This window comes from Eriocheir sinensis, chromosome 30 (genome assembly GCF_024679095.1).
Source record: "Eriocheir sinensis breed Jianghai 21 chromosome 30, ASM2467909v1, whole genome shotgun sequence".
Taxonomy (NCBI): domain Eukaryota; kingdom Metazoa; phylum Arthropoda; class Malacostraca; order Decapoda; family Varunidae; genus Eriocheir; species Eriocheir sinensis.
The window spans coordinates 5,160,115-5,165,847 of record NC_066538.1 but is presented as its reverse complement, the minus strand read 5'-3'; the positions used below and the strand labels follow the sequence as shown (position 1 = coordinate 5,165,847).

The window sequence follows — 5,733 nt, the reverse complement described above, 5'->3', positions numbered from 1 at the left end:
GGATATCCCCTCCCAAGGTGCTGGACTTTACATTTTTTCTTCACTGGATTGTAGCAGCCACTTTTTGCTACATTCCTCTGTAGCTTGGTGATGCCTTCTGTTAGGAAATCTGCAGTCAAGGGGTTAAGGAGTTTGCTCATTGTGAGATCAACGTTGGCAGTTTATCGTACTCAGAGCATCGTATGTACCTGTTTCTGACCCATAACTATTAACAAGAAACACCAATAGTTAACCATTTCAGCGATAACTGTATATGAAACCAATTAAAGGGGCGGAGGAGACTGTTTTTGGGGGGTTGAAAATAGGCAAACATGAGAGACTGAACACGACCATCTGGCACCGTTGATTGTGATTTGTCTGACACCGCTTACCATCACGCCGTCTCCTACGAATTTTGGGACAACACATCTGATCAGTTCACCTTTCGTTTTACCCAACATTTAAGAGAATAGGTATTGATTAACATTGACTGACACAAGAGAATAGGTACTGATTAACATTGACTGACACAAGAGAATAGGTACTGATTAACATTGACTGACACAAGAGAATAGGTATTGATTAACATTGACTGACACAAGAGAATAGGTACTGATTAACATTGACTGACACAAGAGAATAGGTACTGATTAACATTGACTGACACAAGAGAATAGGTACTGATTAACATTGACTGACACAAGAGAATAGGTACTGATTAACATTGACTGACACAAGAGAATAGGTACTGATTAACATTGACTGACACAAGAGAATAGGTACTGATTTACATTGACTGACACAAGAGAATAGGTACTGATTTACATTGACTGACACAAGAGAATAGGTACTGATTAACATTGACTGACACAAGAGAATAGGTATTGATTAACATTGACTGACACAAGAGAATAGGTACTGATTAACATTGACTGACACAAGAGAATAGGTACTGATTAACATTGACTGACACAAGAGAATAGGTACTGATTAACATTGACTGACACAAGAGAATAGGTATTGATTAACATTGACTGACACAAGAGAATAGGCACTGATTAACATTGACTGACACGAGAGAATAGGTACTGATTAACATTGACTGACACAAGAGAATAGGTACTGATTAACATTGACTGACACAAGAGAATAGGTACTGATTAACATTGACTGACACAAGAGAATAGGTACTGATTAACATTGACTGACACAAGAGAATAGGTACTGATTAACATTGACTGACACAAGAGAATAGGTACTGATTAACAATGACTGACACAAGAGAATAGGTACTGATTAACATTGACTGGCACAAGAGAATAGGTACTGATTAACATTGACTGACACAAGAGAATAGGTACTGATTAACATTAACTGACACAAGATAATAGGTATTGATTTACATTGACTGACACTGCATACTTAAATTGGTGTTGTTGGGCTTTAGCGAAATGGCAACACCGACTTTTTTTTTTTAGCGGTAGGGGGACACAAAATGCACCCTACTCGAATATGTATTTTGAGTTTGTTTTACTTCCATATAAAGATAACTAACCAATATTATTTACTCCTTATCCTAGAAAATGGAAAAAATAACTTACCACTTTTGCTTACACCTTACTGAAATAAAAACAACTAACTAATCAATGGCGCCAGATCCCCCTACCCAGCTTCATATGTATATCAATTTCCAACCTAAAAACTGTCTCCTGGGCCACAAAAGAAGGATTCATATATAGGTTGTGTTATAATAGTTAATTCCTAATGTGTTTTGGGAATGGTAAAGCGTCAGAACCAGGTAAATAGGAGACTCAGTGGACATCAATCTGGCAACGGTGTAACTAGCCACTTTTTCTTTCTCCTTTACTGAAAATAAAAACAAATAAATAAACACTTTTTCTGTCTCCTTACTGAAAATAAAAACAAATAACTAGACACTTTTTCTTTCTCCTTGCTGTAAATAAAAACAAATAACTAGACGCTTTTTCTTTCTCCTTACTGAAAATATAAACAAATAACTAGACACTTTTTCTTTCTCCTTACTGAAAATAAAAACAAATAACTAGACACTTTTCTTTCTCCTTACTGAAAATAAAAACAAATAACTAGACACTTTTCTTTCTCCTTACTGAAAACAAAAACAAATAACTAACCACTTTTTCTTTCTCCTTACTGAAAATATAAATAAATAACTGGCCACTTTTTCTTTCTCCTTACTGAAAACAAAAACAAATAACTAGCCACTTTTTCTTTCTCCTTACTGAAGATAAAAACAAATAACTAGACACTTTTTCTTTCTCCTTACTGAAGATAAAAACAAATAACTAGACACTTTTTCTTTCTCCTTACTGAAGATAAAAACAAATAACTAGCCACTTTTTCTTTCTCCTTACTGAAAATATAAATAAATAACTAGCCACTTTTTCTTTCTCCTTACTGAAAATATAAACAAATAACTAGCCACTTTTTCTTTCTCCTTACTGAAAATATAAACAAATAACTAGACACTTTTTCTTTCTCCTTACTGAAAACAAAAACAAATAACTAGACACTTTTTCTTTCTCCTTACTGAAAATAAAAACAAATAACTAGACACTTTTTCTTTCTCCTTACTGAAAACAAAAACAAATAACTAGCCACTTTTTCTTTCTCCTTACTGAAAATAAAAACAAATAACTAGACACTTTTTCTTTCTCCTTACTGAAAATAAAAACAAATAACTAGCCACTATTTATTTCTCCTTACTGAAAATATAAATAAATAAATAACCACATTCTCTTTCTCCTTACTGAAAATAAAACAAACAAATAACTAGCCACTTTTTCTTTCTCCTTACTGAAAATATAAATAAATAACTAGCCACTTTTTCTTTCTCCTTACTGAAAATAAAAACAAATAACTAGACACTTTTTCTTTCTCCTTACTGAAAATATAAATAAATAAATAAACACTTTCTCTTTCTCCTTACTGAAAATAAAAACAAATAACTAGACACTTTTTCTTTCTCCTTACTGAAAATAAAAACAAATAACGACACTTCTTCTTTCTCCTTACTGAAAATAAAAACAAATAACCAACCACTTTTTCTTTCTCCTTACTGAAAATATAAATAAATAACTAGACACTTTTTCTTTCTCCTTACTGAAAATATAAACAAATAACCAACCACTTTTTCTTTCTCCTTACTGAAAATATAAATAAATAACTAGACACTTTTTCTTTCTCCTTACTGAAAATAAAAACAAATAACCAACCACTTTTTCTTTCTCCTTACTGAAAATATAAATAAATAACTAGACACTTTTTCTTTCTCCTTACTGAAAATATAAATAAATAACTAGACACTTTTTCTTTCTCCTTACTGAAAATATAAACAAATAACTAACCACTTTTTTTCTCTCCTTAATGAAAATAAAAACAAATAACTAGCTACTTTTTCTTTCTCCTTACTGAAAATAAAAACAAATAACGACACTTTTTCTTTCTCCTTACTGAAAACAAAAACAAATAACTAGACACTTTTTCTTTCTCCTTACTGAAAATAAAAACAAATAACTAGACACTTTTTCTTTCTCCTTACTGAAAATAAAAACAAATAACTAGACACTTTTTCTTTCTCCTTACTGAAAACAAAAACAAATAACTAGACACTTTTTCTTTCTCCTTACTGAAAACAAAAACAAATAACTAGACACTTTTTCTTTCTCCTTACTGAAAATAAAAACAAATAACTAGACACTTTTTCTTTCTCCTTGCTGAAAACAAAAACAAATGACGACACTTTTTCTTTCTCCTTACTGAAAACAAAAAACAAATAGCAACCACTTTTTTTTATTTCTTACTCGAGAAAACAAATAACTGACCACTTTTGTTTACTCCTTACTCAAAAAAATATATATATCCCCTTTTTGTTTTCTCCTTACTAGAAAAACAAACAAATAACTAACAACTTTTGCTTATTCCTTACTCGAGACAATAAATAACTGACCACTTTTGTTTACTCCTTTTTTTTACAACAAAGAAAACAGCTTAAGGGCAACAAAAAGATGTCTTAATAAAAGCCCGCTAATCATTACTCCTGTAAAAGATAAAGTGAAGAGTGACAAAAAGAGAGGTCAAAAAAATACTTATCTAACTCCTTTTGTTTATACCTTACCTCTTTTATTTCTTTTTTAGGAGCAGCGAGTAGCGGGCTTTTTTTTTTTATTATTGTTTTCCTTTTTTGTGTGCCCTTGAGCTGCCTCCTTTGTTGTAAAAAAAAAAAAAAGCTAACCACTTTTGTTTACTCCTATTTTTACAACAAAGAACAACGAAAAGGTGTCTTAAAAAAAAGCCCGCTAAACATTGCTCCTGTAAAAGATGAAGTAAAGAGTGGCCAGCGTAAAGAGTGTTTATTCCTTACTAGAAATAAACAAACAACTATCCACTTTTCTTTACTCTTTACCTGAAAATTGCGGCCTTGCTAAACGTTGGATTCCGCCAGGTACACTGATTGCTGTTATTGCACCCAGCCGAGTGTCACAGGCAACATCAAACGCCAAGAGCTCTTCTGGAATTCCTTTTAACTATTCAAGAGTTGTTAAAACATTTCTGAGCTTGATGCAGCTGACAGATTTCTGGGCTAATTTTGTTCATGCGATTCCAGGCACTTCCTCGCGTGTTACACAATATTATTTAGCACGCTTTTGAATGACGTGGTGTAAATAAGTCAAATTGCTCTCTCTTGCTTGACGCCCTTTGCCTATTTATTGTGTATGTTTGCTTTGTTCACAGGCGGCGAGCGGCGCTGCGCTTTTGTTTCGGCCTTTATACCGGGCTGTGGCGTCTATTACTTCTTTTGTTTAGTCCATTTATACTTTCTTTTTTGGGGGGCTCGTTTTGTTTCTTTTCTTTATACATATTCAGGTTTTGTCTTCTTCTTTACTTCCTTGTTTTGTGTTTTGTTTTGTGTATTTGTATTTCGTCTGGGATATCTTTTTTTTTCACTTTTGCGTTTTTTTTCATCTCTCTTCCTTTCTTCTTTCCTTTCTTCCTTCCTGTCTTCCTTCCTTCCTTCCTCTCATCTTTCCTTCCTTCCTTCCTTCCTTCTGCATTCCTTCCTTCCTTCCTTCCTTCCTTCCTTCCTTTCATCTTTCCCTACTTCCTTCCTTCCTTCCTTCTGCATTCCTTCCTTCCTTTCTTCCTTCCTTTATTTATTTATTTATTTTTCTTTTTTCTTCCTCCCTCTCGTTTTATCTGACTACCTAATACCTAGCTACCTTTTCCTTCGTTTATTTCTACCTTCTTTCTTTTTTATCTATCCAACATTTTTTTGTCTGTCTTCCTTTCTTGTTTACTCATTCCACTCTTTCTTCCTCTCTTCCTTTCAATAATTCTTGCTATTTTACCTTTTCCTTTAATCTTTTGGTCCTTACTTTCTGTCCTCACGTTCGGTTAATCTCCATTTAATCTTTCATGGACTGTTTCATTTTTCAGCTTATGTATCGCTTTCATTCCTCCCTTCCTCCCTTCTTTCCCTCCGTCCTTCCTTCGATCCATCCTTTCTTCTTCCCTTCCTTCCTTCCTTCCTTCCTTCGATCTTTCCTTCCTTCCTTCGATCCATCCATTCTTGTTTCCTTCTCTCCTTCCTTCCTTCCTTCCTTTCTTCCTCCCTTCCTTACTTCAGTCATCACCCACCTTCTTTCTCTCCCTCCCTCCCTCCCTCCCTCCCTCCCTCCGTCTCTCCCTCTCCTTCCTACCTACTATTCTCGCTTG

The 5,733-nt window shown here is 33.7% G+C and overlaps 1 long non-coding RNA gene across 2 annotated transcripts; it reads left to right on the top strand.

The window, feature by feature from the left end:
• Positions 1–572: 572 nt before the first annotated feature.
• LOC127005711 (uncharacterized) lies at positions 573–1,220 on the top strand. 2 transcript variants are annotated; one of them, XR_007758874.1, is made up of 3 exons: positions 573–758; positions 895–996; positions 1,065–1,220. It is a non-coding gene; the product is annotated as an uncharacterized LOC127005711 (long non-coding RNA). The 2 variants fall into 2 exon arrangements; XR_007758875.1 differs by having other exon boundaries at positions 1,099–1,209.
• Positions 1,221–5,733: the final 4,513 nt, after the last annotated feature.